This window comes from Triticum aestivum, chromosome 5D, assembly GCF_018294505.1.
Source record: "Triticum aestivum cultivar Chinese Spring chromosome 5D, IWGSC CS RefSeq v2.1, whole genome shotgun sequence".
In the NCBI taxonomy this organism is placed as follows: Eukaryota; Viridiplantae; Streptophyta; class Magnoliopsida; order Poales; family Poaceae; genus Triticum; species Triticum aestivum.
In genome coordinates this window covers 311,568,044-311,589,113 of record NC_057808.1, presented here as the reverse complement: position 1 = coordinate 311,589,113, position 21,070 = coordinate 311,568,044, and positions in this window count along the sequence as shown.

Genomic DNA, 21,070 nt, shown 5'->3' with positions numbered 1-21,070 from the left:
ACTCGTGGTTTCATGGCTCGACAGATGTTTGATAATAGAAGCTCTTCTAAACAGACATTTGTTGGCGGCAAAAAACACGAGGAGATTGATGAGCTTCTTCTGAAGGTTTTGAAGTTGACTGAAGATTTGCCAACCTCTGGTGACAGGTTGAGGACAGTTGCTGGTTTTTTCCCTGTTGGCCATGGCCCACGAGATGAAGATATTGTTGCTGCTCACAATTTTGATTGTGGCGTGATTGAAAGCCTGAAGATTGCAGTGACAAATGTTCGGTCTTCGTATGCTCAGTTGAGACATTCATAGGAAGAAAAATGCGGTGGGTATGAGAAGGATGCTGGGCATATTTTGGATGAAATGAACCGTTAGGACGCTGGCGTCGGCGCTGATAATGTATGTTCTATGTTTTTTGTGCCTTTGAACCTCTTTTGTGTATTATGTGGACTGCTCCTCACTTTTTTTTGTTTTTTGTGATAGGCTGGAGTGGAATCTTCTGGTGTCCATGGATCTAGGGACGATGGAATTGGTCAGGTACAAGTACTTCTGCCATGTCTGTTCTGCCATGCGTCCCTCTTCTTGTACTTGCATTTGTTGCTTTCCATTTTATTATATTTTTGTGTACTTCACGGTTGTAAAGTGTGTACTGCTTGTGCATAGTTGAAGTTTTTTCTTTTTTGGTCGTTACCGTCTTATTTTCGTTTTTGGTTTGTTCTATGCCCGTAGACTGGGGTTGCTGCTTGTGATGTGCACAAAGAGTCCTACGATGGCTCTGGGAAGGATGAGGTCTTGGCTGATGCATCGTCCCCTCCGGATGTTGTAGCTGATAAGGTATAGTTGTATTACTTTTTCTGTTAGTGGGTTGTAATCTAATTTTTTGTTGTTTTTATAAACTTGATGTACGCTGTTATGTTCACTCATATGCATTTTCATTTACATATGTGAGCTACAATAGTTTTACATGTGTGACCTTTAGTCTTTCACAGAAGTGAACTGCAGTTCTTTTCGCATGCGTGGTCCATAGTCTTTTACATACGTAAGCTTCAGTATTTAACATAACTGAACTGCAGCGTTTGACAAAGTGAACTGCAGTTCTTTTTTATGTATATGTGGGTTGAAGTTGTAGTTGTTTTGATACACGTGGGTTGCAGTTGTTTTGCATATGTGGACTGCAGTTGTTCTGCGTATGATGTCAGCAGTCTTTAACATAAGTGTCCTGTGTGTTGTTGTGTTAATTATCCCCATGCTCATTTGTGTTATTGTGTCTATTTTAAACTTTCCACAGCCTGGAGATGAAAACGTAGAAGTTCATGTTGATCTGAACCAGGGGGTTGTGCTGTTGATGGTGGTGGCAGTGTTGATGCTTCTGCATCGGTTGCCGTCGACTGTGCAGACCCTTCTGTAGCTCAAGAATCCCATGATGTTGTTTCCCCTAGTCGGCATGAAGATTCTGATTTTGGCATTGAAAACCGCTGGAGAATGTCGTTCCTGCTGTTAGTGTTGCTGCTTCCCCTGTTTGTCTGGCAGCCAATGATGTTCCTGAAGTATCGAGAGTGGAGCCTCATGTAGCTGAAGTATCTAAGGACGTTGCGGTTGACCAGACTGTTGTAAATCCAGAGAATGCTGATGTTGCTGCAGAAGGGCAGTCCAGTGAGGTTGTGGTGGATTCGTCGCAACCTAGCCAAGAAAATGTTTTGGTCAGCTCTGAAGAACAACAGCATGAAGACTTTGACACTGAAGGCAAGAGTTTTGTTTCGAACAGTGCAGTTGAAGTTTTTCTCATTCATTTTGTTTAATTACTATGGTAGCTGTATTAGATGTTTAATGATAAGTGAAACTTGATCTTTTGTTGATGATTTTCAAAATAGCTAGCAGAATTTCCTTATCTTAATATTTGAACTTCATTCTTTGGATAAGTGAACTTCATCTTTTTATTACAGATGACGAACTTCCTGTTGTGACACCGTCGAGCATTGGTCCAGCTCTTCTGAAAAGATACAATGAGTTGTACGCTGCTGTTATGAGGGTTCGGAAGGACAAGAAGAAGAAGTATGGTTTTTAGAAATTGTTTTGTTCATATGTATTTTCTAATTTTGGTATTTTACCCTTTTTCTTTGTTGTTATTTTTTTTAGTATCTTATGTTTCAGTTTTTCATAAAAAATTCAGGGAAATGATTGCTTTTAAAATTGAGATGGATGATATTACCATTGGCGAAGGTGGTCAATCTTTTTGGGATAAAGGGATGCTCACTACAAGCCTTGTAGATCTTGGGGTTTCTTTGCTGGTAGATAAGTTTAAGGGATCTCCGACAATGGTTGCCCCGTACCATATTTGTGTCAGAATGCAGAAATTTTTGTTTTATTTTTTGATTTTCTTTTCTGATTTCATGCGACGACTTGTTTGCTTCAGCACTATTTGATTTTTGGTTTTGTTTTGGCAGACAAGTATTTGGAATGGTGGTACTGTAGGCAGGAGTATTAAAATGATGTTCTCTTCAAAAGCCGAGGAGCGTGTTGATAAAAAGGATATGGTGAGTAACGTTTTTATGTGTCGAAAACTATATTTTGTGTGTTTGTTTTTATAGTGTTCTGTTTCTTCTTCTTATAATAATTTTATTTACTTTTCATGCTTCGAACAGGTTCTTTTTGCAACTTTTGACCCGCCAGAGACGAGGGATGGCGTTGGTCATTATTGTGTAGTTGCGTTAAATGTGAAAGAAAGGCGGTTTGAATTTCTTGACTCGCTCAATAAACCTGGCAGCCCTGATGCGAACAGGGTTTTTAGGAGGATGGTTAAAAATATCAAGCGTGCATGGAAAGAAGGTAGCTCAAGTTCTGATGAGCCGCTAAATCCTCCTACACTTAATGGGTTTGTGTTGAAACATGTCATTGTCCCAATGCAGCCAAATGGGTGTGTGTTCCGTACAGCCCCTCTCCACCATACTCCTCAAGTTTTTTTCATTTTGTGAAACTGATGTTTTTTATTCTTTTATTGCAGGCATGATTGTGGATTCTATATGTTTCAATTCTTGCAGACTTGGGATGGTGTTCGACTTGCTCAGTTTGGGGTGGAGCACATTGGCTACATCAGAAAGGCCATGCTCTATAGTTGGCTCACATCGAGAAAGTGTTGCCTTGATTTAACATCACTTTTAATTTTTGCAGAATAAGGTTGTTTTAGTGAACTTCTTTATCCTCCCTTATTTATTTTTTGTCTACTGCTTGCTTCCGCTTCTTACGGGCTTTTTTTACTAGTGTGTTTAGTTAAGTGCGTGATTTAGAATGGATGTGTATATTTTTTGTTGTGTTAGTGAGCTGCATTTGTTGTAAATAAAGTTAGCTGCATTACTTTTGGGGCAAGTGAGCTGCATTGTTCTTTATAAGTGGGTTGCATTGTTATATACAAGTGGGCTGCATTGTTGTATACAATTGTTCTGCATTGTTGTAGACAAGTGGACTGCATTGATGTAGACAATTGGGCTGCATTCTAATCTTTAGTGAACTGCATTTTTTATATTAATGAGATGTATTACATGTTTTTTGGTTTTGTATTTTGTGCTGAGTGTTTCCATGTTTTTTCTACACGTTTTTAGGTTTTGATGGGGGGCTTCATGAAGGCTGTACGTCACTGTTTGAGTCCCAGGGTTCTGAGGTGGTTATGGAGGATTGTGCCATTGAAATCTCTCCAGATAATTCCGGTTCTTTGGCTGGAGATGGTTTGAACACAGCTGTGGCGTCTGGACCTGATGGTGAAAGTGTTTCTCGACCTAGCTCTCCACACGATGTATTTGATGTTGATGATGATGATTTTGTTACGCCGTGTCCACGCGTCACTAGGACTAGGAGTGCAGCAATTAATCGTCCTCCTGTGGATGAGGTTGAAGTATTTTCGAACAAGAGGGCAGGTGAGAGGGCTTTTAAGTTGAGATGCTCTATAGAGAAATTGAAGCCTCCGAGGTTCAAATATATTGATGAGGCGAGGAAAATAAAGGATCTAGTTCTCAGCAAAGATTTTGTAACCAAATACCACGAGTAAGTTTTATGTGTGTGCCCTTAATCCTTTTGTGTGTTTTGTTTTTAATTTTAATTTTATTGATCCCATCTGTGTATGTTTACTGCAAGAACGCGTTCTTTATGGTGAATAGTCCTTTTGGTGACGTTGATACTTACACTGTTGACTATATCTATAATACATTTGGCAAAGGAGCTTTAATGGATTCGTATCTCATGGATTTTGTCATCAAGTACTGGAAGCAAGACCCTGAATTGGGTTTAGTTTATCATTCTGGTGAACGTGTGCTACTTTCACCTTTATTTATCACGGTAAACGTGTGCTGTCATTTTTTCTATTGTACTGGTTTTTTCATGTCTATGCGTCATGCATGGTTTATTCTTTTTTTCATGTCCTATTTTTGTTCTTTTTCTGTGCAGTATGTTCTTCAAATGGAAACCTTTGTGAGAGAGATGATGAATTAAACCCTGTGTTGCCAGTTGTGCATAGCCCGTTTGTTTTAGAAGATGCAGTTAAGCAGTTCAAGGTTTTTGTGAGCGACGACGTAAACCCGTTGGACGCAAAACTGGTAAGTCCATTGTTTTCCGTCATTTATTTTCTGGTTTGTTGCATTTCTTTTTATAGTTATTTTTGGAACAGTGGTCCTAGTGCTACGTGTCGAAAGAACTTTTCATTTCATTTTGTTTTTTGATGTGAACAGATTATGATGCCGCGCTCCAAGGATGGTCATTATTCCTTATACACGATGAACCAGCATCGCCAGACGTTTGATATCCATGACACTAGGAAGTCACTGGCCATCCTGATGTCACGACAAAGTGGCGCAGGACTGACTACCACTCAGATTGCATTGAAGTGGTATGTCATTTTTTCTTGCCAAGTGCAAAGCTTTTTTGTGTTTCTCCTACTGCATTTTTTTATAAACTGCACATGCAATGTTAGCACACATAGAACCACACTTGTTTATGTAGTGCACTGCAACATATGCGTGACAGAACTGCATTTTCTCACACACCCCCTAATCTGTGTAAAAAAGGTGATAAAAGCAAACGACCTCACGTGCATTTAAAAGAGGGACTGTCTAGACGTTGAGAACAACTTTGTATTTTTTGGTTTGTCTGAATAGTAATTTGATCTGTGACGTGTGTTATTTTTACTTTGTGCTTCCTTTGTTTTGCTAGATGAGGAGGATGACTCAGCTGCTGAAGGCGATTTAAGGTGAAAAAATGTATAAATCTAAGAACCAGCCTAACTGGGTTAAATTGGCAGAGAAGCCCTCTTACCCGGTCGTGCCAGCGCAAGGAGCAAACGAGTGCGGAATCTATGTTCTGAGGTTGACGCAGTTGTATGACGACCAACATCTAGTTGAGAAAATTATCAAATCTGACGTAATACCTTCTCTGTTTCTTCTTTTTCTTGTTACTTTTATTATTATTTGATTTTTCACTTTTTGTTCTTTATGACAACCTTTTTTTTAATCACTGGTCTGCATTTTTTTTAATTTTCTTTTCAGCCTGATGTTGAAGATTGGAAGGCGGAGTACATGTTCCAGCTGTTGTTCAATCCTTCGAACATGTTGTATTATGAAGACATGCCGCTTGAGCTACGAGATCTGATTGCGGACCTCGGGCTTACTTCTCTGTCACAATCGCAGACGCAGTCGCAGACGCAGTAACAGTCATTTGGCATTGTTTCTCCGGGGTAAAATCCTGTGTATGGACAAGAACTAGGGTTCATGTTGTGTACTGTGTGCTGTCTAAGGTATATTATGTATGAAAAGACTTTTTTTCTGTTGTTGTGTTTCGTTCTGCTTTTTGCAGCAGTGTATATGGACAAATTTGTATGTGTATGTGTATTTTATATAAATAACTCATACAGTATATATATGTGTATATTTTTATTTTGTTGGCCACCACGTTCTGTGCGAACTGGCATTTTGTCACGCTTATATGTATCGTCCAACAAAAAGCACTGCATTTGTCTACAAGTTTGTGCTGCACCTGTATTTTTTTTGCTGCACTTTGCCGCAACCCCTGTATTCATGTGTGTATCCAGAAACTGCATAGCTTCTATGATACTGCACTACTTTGCCTAACCAAATGCACTTCATTGTCTAAAGCTGCGTCCTGTCGTTGGTTTTTTATTGTTTGTACGGTAGGGTGGGGGGTTGCCCCCCCCCATTTTTTTAGTTGTCTATAGATTTGTATTGCTCATGTATTGCATGTACTTAGCGCACTGCATGCATTAGCGCGAGGCCGAGCCTGCAATGAGCCGGAGCAGGCGGCGACACGGCGTGCTGCGGCGGCGCATGCGTAGGCGAGTCCGTCACACCCCGCCGCTTCCCTGTCTATGTTAGGGGTGTGGCTCTGGGGTTGCGTGCGTCCTAGGGTTGGAAAAACAGAATGTCCGCACTGCGCCTGTCAACCAAGCGCATTGCGTGCGTTAGCGCGAGGCCAAGCAGGAGAGTCACGACCCCCCTCCCCACCCCCTGCGAGGCCGAGCCTGGAACGAGCCGAAGCAGAAGGCGACGTGGCGTGCCCCGGCACGGCATGCGTAGGCGAGTCCGTCACACCCTGCCGCCTCCCTGTCTCTCTTAGGGGTGTGGCTCTGGGTTGTGTGCGTCCAAACGTGGGAAAAGCAGAATGTCCGCACTGCGCGTGTCAACCAAGCGCACTGCTTGCGTTAGCGCGAGGCCGAGCAGGGGGTGGGAGGGGTGTCGTGACCCCCCCTCCCTACCTCCCTGCGAGGCCGAGCTTGGAATGAGCCTGAGCAGGTGGCGACGCGGCGTGCCGCGGCGCCGCATGCGTAGGAGAGTCCTTCACACCCCGCCGCCTCCCTGTCTATCTTAGGGGTGTGGCTCTGGGGTTGCGTGCGTCCAAAGGTTGGAAAAACAGAATGTCTGCACTGCGCCTGTCAACCAAGCGCAGTGCGTGCATAAGCGCGATGCCGAGCAGGGGGTGGGAGGGGGGTCGTGACCCCCCTCCCCACCCCCCTGCGAGGCCGAGCCTGGAACGAGCCGGAGCAGGCGGCGACGCGGCGTGCCGCGGCGCCGCATGCGTAGGCGAGTCCGTCACACCCCGCCGCCTCTCTGTCTATCTTAGGGGTGTGGCTCTGGGGTTGCGTGCATCCGAAGGTTGGAAAAATAGAATGTCCGCACTGCGCCTATCAACCAAGCGCACTGCATGCATTAGCGCGAGGCGAGCAGGGGGTGGGAGGAGGGGTCCTGACCCCCCTCCCCACCCCCTGCGAGGCCAAGCCTGGAAAGAGCCGGAGCAGGCGGCGACGCGGCGTGCCGCGGCGCTGCATGCGTAGACGAGTCCGTCACACCCCGCCGCCTCCCTGTCTATCTTAGGGGTGTGGCTCTGGGGTTGTGTGCGTCCAAAAGTTGGAAAAACAGAATGTCCGCACTACGCCTGTCAACCAAGCGCACTGCATGCGTTAGCGCGAGGCCGAGCAGGGGGTGGGAGGGGGCTCGTGAGCCCCACTCCCCACCCCCCTGCGAGGCTGATCCTGGAACGAGCCGGAGCAGGTGGCGACGCGGCATGCCGCGGCGCCGCATGGGTAGGCGAGTCCATCACACCCCGCTGCCTCCCTGCCTATCTTAGGGGTGTGGCTCTGGGGTTGTGTGCGTCCAATGGTTGAAAAAACAGAATGTCCGCACTGCGCCTGTCAACCAAGCACACTGCGTGCGTTAGCGCGAGGCCGAGCAGGGGTGGAAGGGGGGGTCGTCACCCCCCTCCCCACGCCCTACGAGGCCGAGCCTGGAACGAGCCGGAGCAGACGGCGACACGGCGTGCCGCGCTGCCGCATGCGTACGCGAGTCCGTCACACCCCGCCGCGTCCCTGTCACACCCCGTGCGGATGTCAACCAAGCCAGGGTGTGACGTGGGATTGTGCCGCCGAGCCAAGTGAAAAGATTCGCCAAGTGGAGGAGGCGGTTTGGCTCGGGCTAGCCGTGGTAGTGTTCTTGATTGGCTCGAAAAAATAATCGTCTAAGCAAACTGCAATGCTTTATTGATAGCACATCTTCGGTCCCATACCGAACTGCACAGCGGGCTGCATTTTTTTAGGTCAGGCTGTACTGGAGTTACTTGCTAGTTGTTCGTCGCTGGGCTTTGTTTGTTTTGGGCTATGAGAATTTGTTGGGTCCGTTGGGGTGTAAGACGCATTTGGCCCAAGTCGGCCTGTGAGCATGGCTGGTTCCCGGTGCGCTGTGTGTGCGCTCTAATGTTTAGTCCCACCTCGCCTGCGGAGACCGCGCTTGACCTGTTTATAAGCGCTGGTGAGGCATCTCTATCGAACTCCTCTGGTTACTGGTTTGGGCGCTTATACACGGCGCTCGATGATCTGTGCTCTCTGACCTGTGGGCCCATGTGTGTCTGGCCCCATGCATTGTGGCTCAGAACGACTCGCCTATTGTGGGCGCAGACGTATTACAGGACTGGCTGCGGCCTGGTTGCACCTGGGTGGTCAAAGTTTTTCCTTATCTGAAGCATGTTTTTCTTTTGGAGTATATATATTTCGTGGTAGTACAAATGATGTCATTTGTACTGCTTGCACCAACGTTGAGTACTGCATTGCGCGTACCAAGTCTGTGTGTTGTGCACTGCACGAAAGTTGCTGCATCCCCTCTCGTTCTACACTTAAGCATGTACTACACTTCATGTATACACTTTGTGAACTGCCTTATATTTGTTCTGTGAACTGTGTTCATGTTTGTTTAGAATGGTCTGCTGATTATATTTTTTTGGAAATATTAATATTAATGTTCTTTTTCTATAATTACTATTTGTGGACTGCATGTGGACACATGTGTACTGCTTATTTTTTACCATTGTGAACTGCATAAATCTTTCTTTTTAGGTATGAGTTGTAGTCAGAATACTTATTTTTTTGTTTAACGTTGTTTTTGAATATGTTTTGTATGTGTGTAGTATGTTTTGGTATCACACATTAAATTTTTCAAAGTTGTCTGGATACTTGTTCTAATACAAAACTAAGTTCAGCAAAAGCAAATGATCACAAGCAAACTGATGACACCGAAGCAAACAACAGAAAGAAAATTTGATGATAATTCTAAAACGACATTGTTTTTACAAAAGAAATGTTCGATATGAAGCAACGGACATAATCAAAAGCTTGCAGACATGAAACAAAGATCAACACAACCACTAAAGTAAAATGAAACTAAACATAACCCTGATTATTTCTAGTTGTTGTATTGGATTACAGCCTTGTTCTTCTTCTTCTTTGCTTCTTTGTCTCTTTTTGCCCTGTCCAGTCCCATTATGACATAGTAGATGATTCTCCATGACTCATATGTTGCGAATGCATCTATTGCTGCATACTTGATAAGCTTTTCTGGCAGCGGGCAAAATCCCCACAGAGTATGGTCCTCCTTGCGGTTAATTTTTTTCTTCATGTCATGGTAGTGAATGTCTATCATCCTGCCGACAACATCAGCCAAAGAGTCAAACTTCTTTTTATTGTATGGGTCTCTCCATTCCACCTGAATATCAATGTAGTTGTCGGAGTTGATCTCCAATCCAGATAGCTTCAGCTTGCTTTTGTCTCTTTCAATGGAGAATTCGACGAAGGTGTACTCACCATTCATGAGGAATTTGTCTAGTTCCATTGGCCTGCAAGATGTTTGTATAGACTGAATATAGTTTATTTTCTTAGAACTACCAATGTTTTTTTGTTTTTTCTGAAACTTAAGTGCAATATGAATACCTGAATCTGTTGCAGTGAGTAGCTGCTAATACTTTGTTCAGCATAACTAGTAAATATGATAATAGATTGCATAAACAATGCATGTTTTGTGCATGTTTGTATTCTTGAATTGAATTTCATACATGTTTTGTATAGTAATGCTGCAGTTTTCTATTGTTCAGTTAAATAATTTGTATTTGGTAAAACAAAATAAAACTGCGTGTATCGCTAGATCATATAATTCAAGAATTGAACACATGAGTTACATGGAGCCAGATGAAAACTGTCAATGAATTCCTATGCCATGCTTTTTAAAAATGAGAACCAAAGTTTAAATAATGGCAATTGCAGTGAAGAAAACTTAAAATCAATATTGACAAGCAATAGTACATATTGATAGTTATTCTGACCTGTCTTTAGCTGCAGAGATGTGGTAGACAAGGCATTCTTTTTCTACGCATAGCTGGAGCACTACTGCCCGCTGTGGCTTCACGTAGTGCGTGTACTTGACATCAACGCCGACTAGTTTGGCGGGCATTCCGCCGAGCTTCCTCCTGAGCGTGGACATCATCTTGTCCACGCCTTCACCCTTGCTTGTGCAAACGACGTGGAGCTTGTGGTTGCCGTGGAGGTCGACGTCGTGGAGCTCCCTGGTGTACCGGCGGCTCTACTTGTACAGAGGTGCATCCGCCATGACTCTCCTCTGTTCTCTCGTGTTTGTTCTGGAGAGAGAGGTTAGTGAAAGGAAGTGTTGAGAAGAAGATGCAATGGGGTTTTTTGGGGGACGAAGCAGTTGTGTTTTCTCCTCTGCTCTCCTTGACAGGACATGGGAGAGGTGGAGCGGGGTGGTAGCATGGTGGGGTTGTGTTTTTAGTTACGTGGCAACTGCAGAGAGGTTCTGCTATGAGGATGCTGTGTTAGTGCGTTGGAAATCCGGAACGTCGTCGCCTCTTTTTTCGTGACTAGTTCAGGTATGCATGCAACTGTCAGAAAATGTGATGATTGTGTTTTCGGTGAATTTTCCTAGTAAGAGCACTTCTTCGCTATCAGAACAAAACTGCATATCTCCAAGTAATGTACTGCATGGAAGTGAAATTTATTCTTCATACATTGAATTATATCGGATCAGGATTCACACAGATGTACGCACATTTAGTTTTTTGATGGAGTTCTTTGTTTTTTTCTCTTTTTTAATTTTTTGATGGTAATGCAACTTTTGTGTGGATGGAGGGTAGTGTGGGTAGGGGTGTCGGACTGCTTTGCTTAACTAACAGGGCTGCATTCTTCATTTTAGCCATACTGCATTGCAGTAGAAAGAGAACAACATTCCAGAAAAAAGAATACTTCGTGCTTCCACGAGGCGAACTGCATTGTTGTACGTCGCAGACTGCATTTGTACATTTACTTGGGGCTTCCTGCGTTTTATTTATTAATAGCAAACTGTAGTTTCTAGCAGTGCCCACGCACATTCATCAAACAAAAATGTTTCTCATTTTTCTTTGATGTTTTATTTTTGTACTTATTGTTTTTTTAGTGGGCCGTGTTGGGCATGTGTTCGGGGAGTGAAGACGCATTGGGCCCAAGTCGGCCTGTGATCACTGCTGGTTCCCGGTGCGCCGTGTGTGCGCTCTAATGTTTAGTCCCACCTCGCCGGCGGAAGCCGCGCCCGACCTGTTTATAAGCGCTGGCGAGGCATCTCTATCGAACTCCTCTAGTTACTTGTTTGGGCGCTTATACACGGCGCTCGCTGCTCTATGCTCTCTGACCTGTGGTGTGCCCGGCCCCATGCATCGTGGCTCAGAACGACTCGCCTGCTGTGGGCGTAGATCTACTACGAGACTGGCTCGGGCCGGTTGCACCTGGGTGGTCAATCTTTTTTTAATATTTTCTCTCAGGTATTTTTTTCCAATGTAGGGGTGTGCACTGCTTAGTAAATCATTCATGCACTGCATTGATCGGTATTTTGTACTGCATGTGCACGCATTCCGCACTACACATGTTTGCGCTACATTTTAGTGCACCGCATGGGTAGCATTTTTCTTTATTGTTTTTTCTCTTACATATCCTTTTTCTAGTGTACGGGTGTGCACTGCTTTGTTGGCTCTGTTTGCACTGTATTCGTCATAGTCCTGTGCTGCAGGTGTACACATTTTGCACTGCGTGCATCCTTCTTTGTGCCAAAGTTGTGACTGCTTTTACCAACGCTGCGGACTGCATGATTTACATTTTAGGAGTGCATCAGGTGCACTAATTCTACCAACGTTGTGCACTGCACAAAAGTTCTTCTCTTGTGCTTCATTTTGAGCATGTATTGCACTTCATGCACACATATAGTGAACTTCCTGATATTACTTTCGAGAACTGCGTTCACTTTTATTTAGAATGGTGTGCGTATTATAAATTTTTAGAAATAATTATTTAATGATCTGCGGTTAGTTCGTGGGAATTGTGCAGTCAAAGTGCACCTTTTTGGGTCCTTTTTCTTTGGTAACATAAGCCTTTATTGATTGTCCTTCATTCTTGGTAACATAATTTTCATTAACTCCCTTTCAATTTTCAGTTTTGACCTTTTTGCATTCCTCTTCTATAAATGTAGGCCACCTTCTATCCTTCCTTTGCAGTTCATTTCTCCTCTAGCCGCAACTTCTCTCCTTTCTCCAGCCTCTCTTTATTTTTTTCCTTTTCTAGGTTTTTGTTGTGATGGCTCTAGGCCCCTGCGCGAATCTCTCCTGCTGTGGCCATGGTTGTGGTGTGCCGATGCACTGCGATTGCTCAGCTTGCTCGCAGGCCCGTCGTGCTCGTCGTGGGGGCAAGGTCTTGTGCCGAGCTGGGCGAGCGGAGCAGCTTGCATATGGCACAGTATTCACGGAAGGATTGGATATCGGCCACATCAACGTTGCTGCGTTCTATTTTGCCCTGCTTCGCCGTGGCCTTGGCCGCACAAGTCCTTTTGTTCATCAGCTTACGCGAACAAATGTGGAGACTCACTACAAGATGGTATTTTTCGCTTGATCTGATCTTTTCTTTGTGTCTTCTATTTTTTTGTATAATTCCATACTATTCTGAACTTCTACTTTTTTAGGAACGCACTTATTTTGTTTTATTGAAGTGTACTGCACAGTGTACTTATATCTTGTTTTTATTTTTTTACTTGTGTGCATGGAGCTCGTGTTTTAGTTTGCATGGTTACAATATGTGAACTGCTTAGATATTAGATGAGCACTAGTAGTTTCCACAATTTTTCCCGCTTGTACGGTGTGTACTACATGCAGGTAGTCTCAAGAACTTCATGTTAGTTATAAGCGTACTGCTTGTTTGCAAGTTCCGTACTGCATATTAGATTGCGTTTAATTTGTACTGCTTGTTGGACTGTTGTACACTTCATCTAGCTCGTGTCTTTACTGTGTGTAGGTTTTTACTGGTCTGTGCAAATTATGAGAATTGTACTGCTAGTATCGTCGCCAAACAGTTTTTTTGCAGAAAATTCCCCAACGAGCTGTTAGGTATCTCCAGCTCCAGAAGAAGGGAATTCTCCAAGTTGTTCTTGGTAATGGACACCTTAAACCAGCCAAGTACCGTGTAGGCGTTGATGGGCGGCTGTGTCTGCAGAAAGGATGGAAGGAATTTGTCATTGATAGTGGCCTGAAGTCTGAGCAAGTTGTTGTCCTCAACTTCTTTGAACTAGAGGATCGTACGGTTAGAATCTCGTTTGACGTGATTGGTTAAGGTTATGAGGTTGATTTGTAATAAGTACTTTTGCATGTCGAACGCTTCATCTTTTTGATGTTTTGTAATAAGTACTTTTGTGATCTGAACCTCTTCAATTATTATTCAGAACTTTGTGCTGCCAGTGAGCTAACTGCATTTTTTCATGGTTTTTGGATCAAAATGTGTCAATGTTTACTCTAGACTGCTATATATATGGTATACTCTATACACCATTTATCTTTACATGGTTTAGTTGAATAACTCATAGTCAGCGGGAAATTTGTGTTTACACAAAATTTAAACTAATACATAAGTCGTACAGATAAGCAAACTGCTATGTATATGATTAATTTATTGAAGTTCATCTATTTGGTCGTTAACCTGCTGCTTCTCCGCGGTGACTGGAGCGTGTCTAATGTCGCACTTTCTTTTGTTTTCCGTGGCGGTGTTGCTGGTTCTTGTTTCTGCACCGTTGTGTTTGTAGCCCCTCGCGTGCTGGTTGATGGCTGCTTTCGTTTTCCAGTGTTGTGAACTGCATCCTTCTTTGCTCCCCGCGTGCTGGTTGATTGCGGCTTTTGTTTTTCAGCGTTGTGAACTGCATCCTTCTTTGCTCCCCTCGTGCTGGTTGATGGTGGTTTTCGTTTTCCAGCGCTGTGAACTGCATCCTTTCGTGCTCCTACCTTGTTTTTTGAAAGTGTTGTCGTTCTCGGTTGTTTCTATACAACAGCATTCCCTTGCGGTGGTCTTGTTGGCATTGTTTCTTCATGTTCTTCGTCCTCTTCACTCTCTTCTTCCTCTTCCTCCTCTTCATCATCTGCTTCTTCATAAGCCACTCCTTCTTCAGTTTCTTCATGTTCTTCGTCCTCTTCACTCTCTTCTTCTTCCTCCTCTTCTTCATATGCTTCTTCATAAGCCATTTCTTCTTCAGTTGTGTCACCATCTTCTTCTTTGATTTCATCTTCCTCATTTTTTGATCTTGTTCTTCTGGGCAGGTTCTTGACTTGTGTCTCTTCCTCTTTTTGCAGATGTTACAACGTCTCGGTTTCGTCCATTTCTTAGTGTTGTGAGTGGAATTTATGTTTGGTTGTGCATCGCCATGTCCTCGTTTTTCCTGTTCATGTCTTTTTGTACATGTCCTGGAATTGTGGCAGCTGATTTCATTACATGTCTTGCACCTTCTTATTCCCAGTGGGTGACCATCACTGTCTAGCTCAGGCTGTGGCTTATTATTTTTGTCATCATTTTTCTCCTTGCATGCAACCTTTTTTCTGGGTTGCGTCGCCCCTTTTCTTCCTTCCTCTTGTGTTTGAAACAGGAGGTGGAAGAATTGTTTCTTTTTTGATAGCACCAGTTGCGTTGTGTTTGGTATTTTCTACTTGCTCGGCATTATTGTCATGCTTGGATTTCTCTGCTTGCTTTAGTTTTGCTGCTTCTTCTTCTTCTTCGCTGAGCACATCAACTTCCTCGATCAGTGCCCTCATACCAGACAACGGTCTGTGGCACCCAGCATCGGACCTTGTCGCTCTGTTTGCAAGGTCCATTGCTATTTCTGTCAGGAATTTTCTACGGCAAAAAAGCGAGCTTCCATCCGGTGATGTTTGTTCGTAGTCTCTCCTGTCAAACGTTGCATCTGATCTTGCGTTACGGGTGTATCTTTTCATGATGTACACCTTAGTAATATTGAGTACTCTCAAATGAGAAATCATGCATAACACATGGACGCAAAAGAGCCCTACAGACAACACATGATTTTCTTTGTTTTGTAAGTGAACTGCATGAAATTAATAAACACATATTTTTTGTTATTTGTTCATTTTAAAGAAGTGAACTTCATTTTGTTTTGTGAATTAGTCATGCATGTGGACTTTTAAAGTTCAGTAAGTGAGCTTTCATGCATGACTATCAGAAACTAGATTTGTTTTGCTAGGAGTCGCACCTGTGTGTGTCCAAAGTTTGCACTCACATTCGTAGACACCTTTCTTTTCATCGGCGACCACTTGGAAATTATGCCTTGCCCAGTCAAATGCATCCGATCTGTTGTAGTGGTGTACGAGATACTTTGTCGGGTTCTCAGGGCACCGTTCTGCTCTGAATGCAGTGCTACGGTAGAGTGTTTCTTTGAAATCTGCAAACACTGCCCTTGTATACACTTTTGATAGCTGAACTTCGAACCCAAACTGGGTTGTTGTCTTTACTTCTGACTGCATGATCAGAAATGCACTGTTACGAACCAGAGAAATGAAAAAATTGTTTGTTTTTGTAGTTATATTTTTAGCAGTTTTTTATGGACATTTTGTTTACCTCATTTCTTGCTGTCTCTGCATGCTCGACGGCCTTCCTGGTCTGAATGCACTTGTCACCTGCTGAGCAAACAGATGGAGATCATGCTTCTCTTTGACAAAGTTTTTCTTCAGTATGCGGTTCATGCTCTCGCTTCTCTGCGCGGAAGTCATCTGAGCACAGAAAATTTCCTTGTAGTAAGACGAAATCCACTCGTGCCTCTCATCCCACAACGAATTCATCACTTCGTCGTTTTGCAAGTTGTATCTCTGAATGAGGTCCTTCCATGCTCGTTCAAATTCTGACGGCATTAGTGGGTGGTTCAGCACCGCATTGAGGTCATCCTTGAGTTTCTCGTGCGCCTTATACAGCAAAGCGAGGTGGTCTTTGTACTTCTTCATGATATGCCACCGACACAACTTATGCAGTGTATGTGGGAGGATTGTTTTTAATGCTGCCTTCATCGAAGAACACTGGTCTGAGAAGGCACAAATAGTGTTTTTTAGTAAGGTGTTTGTGTGTGTAAGATAGATGGAAGAAATGTAAGTGTACCAAATATGGTGCTCTGTAGATGATGGTTCACTCCCACGAAGACTCCCAGCGGCATGTGGAATTTGTTAGTTTTATACGTCGTGTCAAATGCAACGCAGTCTCCAGAATCTTCATACGATCCTTTGCAACTTGCGTTGGCCCAAAAGACGTTTCTTACACGGTTATTTGCATCAAGGTCGTAGTCATAGAAGAACTCTGGGTTTATCTTCTGGATCTTCTCGAAGAAATCCAGAAGTTTCTTGACGTCATCTTGGGACTCTTCTCTGGCAAACTTTTGTCTCCTGCATTTTCAAACGCAATGCAAACTCATCGCATCAAACAGCAAATAATTACCAACAGAATGCTCAAGTGATATGCTCTGTGATGTGCTTACTTGTTTACCCAGTCGCCGCTAGTATGTCCCATGTACTGCAGACCACCGGACATACGCGACAGCGTTACATCATCTGAGCATGTGTGTGGTTGTCCAGTTGCATGTCTTTCACTAACTGGTCTATCAAAGGATCATCTTTTTTGTGCGATCGCATGTGCAAAAGCAACTCGGGGCTTTCCAGCATCTTGTGATTGTGGTTGAGTTCAACCATTTCTATCACAAATTTGCCATCCTTCCTTTTTTTGACTCTAATCTTTGCCTTGCAGTCAATCCTTTTTGATGTCTTCTGACGTTTCCGGTGGTAATCTGACATAGTTGTCTTGTGCATCCCATCTCTTGAGCAGACAATGTAGGCATTTGTCCTGTGTTTTGCCCTCTTGCATATGCCAAACCCTGCACATCTTGCATAATTGTTGTAAAAGTCTCATGCCTTGTCGTACGTGGTGAACTTCATTCCAGCGGCTACGAGGTTCAGCGGCATGTATTTATCCTGCATTAAGTGCAATGCTCTGTGAGACAATTTGTTCTGTTCTGTTTTTTAAATACGAGGAGTGCATACGAGTTTAATAAAGCATTGCAATGTTCCTAAGTTTTCAGAAGAATCCAATGTATTAGATGCTAGGTCAAACCTGACAAGAAATATCAGTGTGCACTGCAATGTTATCTGAATGGACTGCAACTGTTTTTTTAGAACATAAACTTACATGTGTGTAGAGTCGTTCACCCGATGGTGTTTGCAGCTCGCCGGGTTGTATTGGACATGGCGGGGTTATAGCAGATCTGTGTAGTTGAGGATCTCGCGGCGGCAATAGTGAGGAGGATTTGTACCTGCTGTTGACTTTTGACCGAGGCACCATTGCTGGTCGCAGTGTCGAAGTTGATGCAGCAGGTCTGCTTGGAGCTCTGTTTTTGGTGCAGAAGGTGGACGCTGAGCTCTGTTTTGGGGTGCAGCAGGTGGACATGGTGGTAATCCAGTGTTGTGACGATGTCTCGGTGGATTGGTTTAAATTTTTTGGAGCGGTGGCACATCATCATAGTCATAATCATCATCTGCTGCAACATCGTGTTCAACTGCATCATCATTGTCTATTCGGACATGCTGTCCAAACGTAGTGAACTCGTGCTTATACTCTGGGTTGAGAACTGTTATTGGCTCACCTTCATCGTCATCATATTCATCATCCCGTTGATGAGTGCCCTCCCAGACGAATGTGACATCTTCATCATCTTCGACTACCTCTTCTTCCTGGAAAAAATCCTCTTCCGGAGAGTACTGCACCCTATTTGTTGTCGTGAAGAATCCTCAAGGAATCTCAGGGGTAACCCAATGAGTATCTCTTTCAAAAGAAGCTTTACTCTTCTGAAACTTGTTGTTCTCAGTGTTGTCAATTATGGGTGGCATTTTGTATCTGCTGAACGTCATTTCCTGCACACAAAATGACCGAGCTGCATTGTCAGGTTAAATGAACTGAATCATGCGAACTGCAATGTGTTTGAAAGGGTACTGCGAAAGTATTGCATGCTGACTGCATCACCCCGCAAGGTGAACTGAAGCAACCGCACTGCATCGTTATCCGTAATGAACCTATACAAGCGTACTGCATAATCGAGCAAGCGTACTACATAACCGAGCAAGTGCACTGCATTTTTCCCCACAACGAACCGAAGCAACCGCACATCATCGTTTTCGGAGGCGTACTGTACTGCTTGTACTACTTTGTATGGAATAAGTAAACTGAGATAGTTGAGGGAGTGTACTGCTTACCTCGTGTTGCAGTGCTTTCTTGCGTTTGCATGAAGAAGTTCCCCTCTCGTCTGCCTGTAGAACTTTTGCGTTCACCCGTGCAGTCCACTTGCCCTTCAGAAGTTCATGAGCGGTCTGGACATCGCTCAAGGTGAGTGGTGACGGAGGATTTGCTCTGGAGGTCGTTGCAGAATTATTCCAAGAAGCTGCCGTGGATGAAGGAACCTTGCGCACAGTCCTCCTTGCTCGAATTGTTTTGATGTCGAGGCAACACCAATCCACATCTGATGAAGTACATCTCATTGAAGGACCGGAGGAGTTCGGCGGCGGCGCTGCCGAGCTGCTGCCGCGAAAGAAGGCCGATATGCTGGTGGGGGAGGTGTTGTTCGGTTGCTGCCGCGAAAGAAGGCCGAGAGGCGACGGGCGGCGTAGCTGCTTGGCCGCTGCCGCGGAAGAACGCCAGGAGCGGAGGGGCGGCGTCACTGCCGGCCGGTACCGCGGAAGAAGGCTGGGAGGGGAGGGGCGGTGGGCTCCCAGGCCCCCGCCGCGGTTGAAAGCATGGAGGGGAGGGGCGGCATCGCTCCCAGGCCGCCGCCTCGGAAGAAGGCCGGGAGTAGAGGGGCGGCGACGCTCCTAGACCGCTGCCGCGGAAGAAGGCCGGGAGGGGAGGGGCGGTGGCGCTCCCAGGCCGCTACCGCGGTAGAAGGCCGGGAGGGGAGGGGCGGCGGTGCTCCTAGGCCGCTGCCGCGGAAGAAGGTCGGGAGAGGAGGGGCGGCGGCGATCTGGTGGGGGATGTGCAGAATAAGGCTGGTGTTATTAGAATAAGACTCTTAAGGGGTGTTATCATAATATACCCACCCTATATATATATAGGCTTCAAGTGCGTACTTGTTAGTTAAACCTATGGTTAAAATGTGACACTAAATACGACTAGTAAGTAGTATAGTAGCAGTACTAGTATACGTCGGTCAAATTATTCATCATGTCCACACATTGAATTGACGTGACAACATGCTACGCGTGAGGTGACACAACAATCCCGGCGGCGTGTTCGGGTATTGTGGACTTCAAATTTGGAGTACCACTTATCTGTCGAAATCTTTCATCATTCACTTAAAACAGTCGATTGATCATACATTGAGTACCATATAACTGGAATTAACCGATGCAAGTCCAAGAAGGATTGGCCGGTGCTGCCGGCTGGCATCAAGTTCGATCCCATGGATCAGGAGCTGATCGAGCACCTTGAGGCCAAAGTGAGTGCTGACAGCGTGAGATCTCACCCTCTCATCGATTTATTCATACCAACCACCGACACCGAGCAGGGCATATGCTACACCCATCCTGAGAAACTTCCAGGTAAGACACTGATCAACCGTCTACTTGCACAAACATATTCATTAGTTTATAGCTCTATTTTTCTTTTTAGACGCATACCTAGTGAAGCAATTACAATTTGACAGTTAATAAAAAGTGAAACAAGTGACTACAACATGCCAAAGATGTTATGAAATGCCAACTACGTACACTAAAACCTGTATTCGACAATACTGCAGGTATCACACTGAGTGACCTAAGCAAGCATTTCTTCCAGCGCAATTCGAGGGCATTCAAAAGGGGCACATGGATGCGTCGCAAGATACAGTCGGAGTGCGGCATGCACGCGATGTGGCACAAGACCGGCAATACCTTGCCGGTGATGGTCAACAGCCGGCAGACGGGCAGCAAAAAGGTTCTGGTGCTGCACACCAACAAGAACTTCAACCAGTAGAGGACCAACTGGGTGATGCACCAGTACCACCTCGGGGACATGGAGCAAGAGAAGGAGCGGGATGTGGTCCTCTGCAAGATTTTCTACCGGACGAACACTAGGGCCAGGAGTAAAAAGATTATAAGTTAGTTTGGTATTGGTACTTGTACTACCTTGTCGTCCGCAAGTTGGTATTATTGTTAACGATCTTTCTGTATGAACTTGGCATTTGCTTCCAACCATCATGCCGAGGGTCGACGTGGATATAAAGCTGAATCATTTGTTTCGAAACGAATTTTCAGGCACCTGATTTTTATTTGATGGGTAGCATAAGCACCTGCCGTTCGAATTCCCAGTTCTCCAAATTTTCCGAAACAAGTGCATGCACTTATTATCACAATGAAAAAACAATATACCTGCTGCATCCCAGTTATCAGTCTGTACTTGCAGAATTCTCTCATTTATTGAGTAGGTATATTGTTTTTTCAGGTCGAGCAAGTTTCAACTGGGTTGTAGACTGCCCAAGCTTGGTTTTGTTTTTAACAGGCCCAGCCCATGACGACAACGGGGCACACAGATCCAGCAGGTATCTACTGGCCTCTGGCCCGCCAGCGTAAGTTATATTTTGTCTTACAACATCCACACGCAGTTATTTTACTAAATCAAACACACAGCCCAGTTCTATTTTCCTCTTGAAACGCCATGTCCTACTTCCGTTTTCTAATCTCTACCTATAGTTTTACTAGTTCATATACACGTATCATTATATTGAAAATACATAAAGTTCCCTTTTCATATTTACATCCTTATTTTCGTTGTTGTTTTCCCTCCCAACGCTAATTTTTTTACCACTGGTTTTCCCTTAAACCAACTCAATTGTCCCACATCTTATTCGCTTACAAAAAAACAAATTTTTTGGCAAATCAATAAGTTCTTAAAAATGTTTAT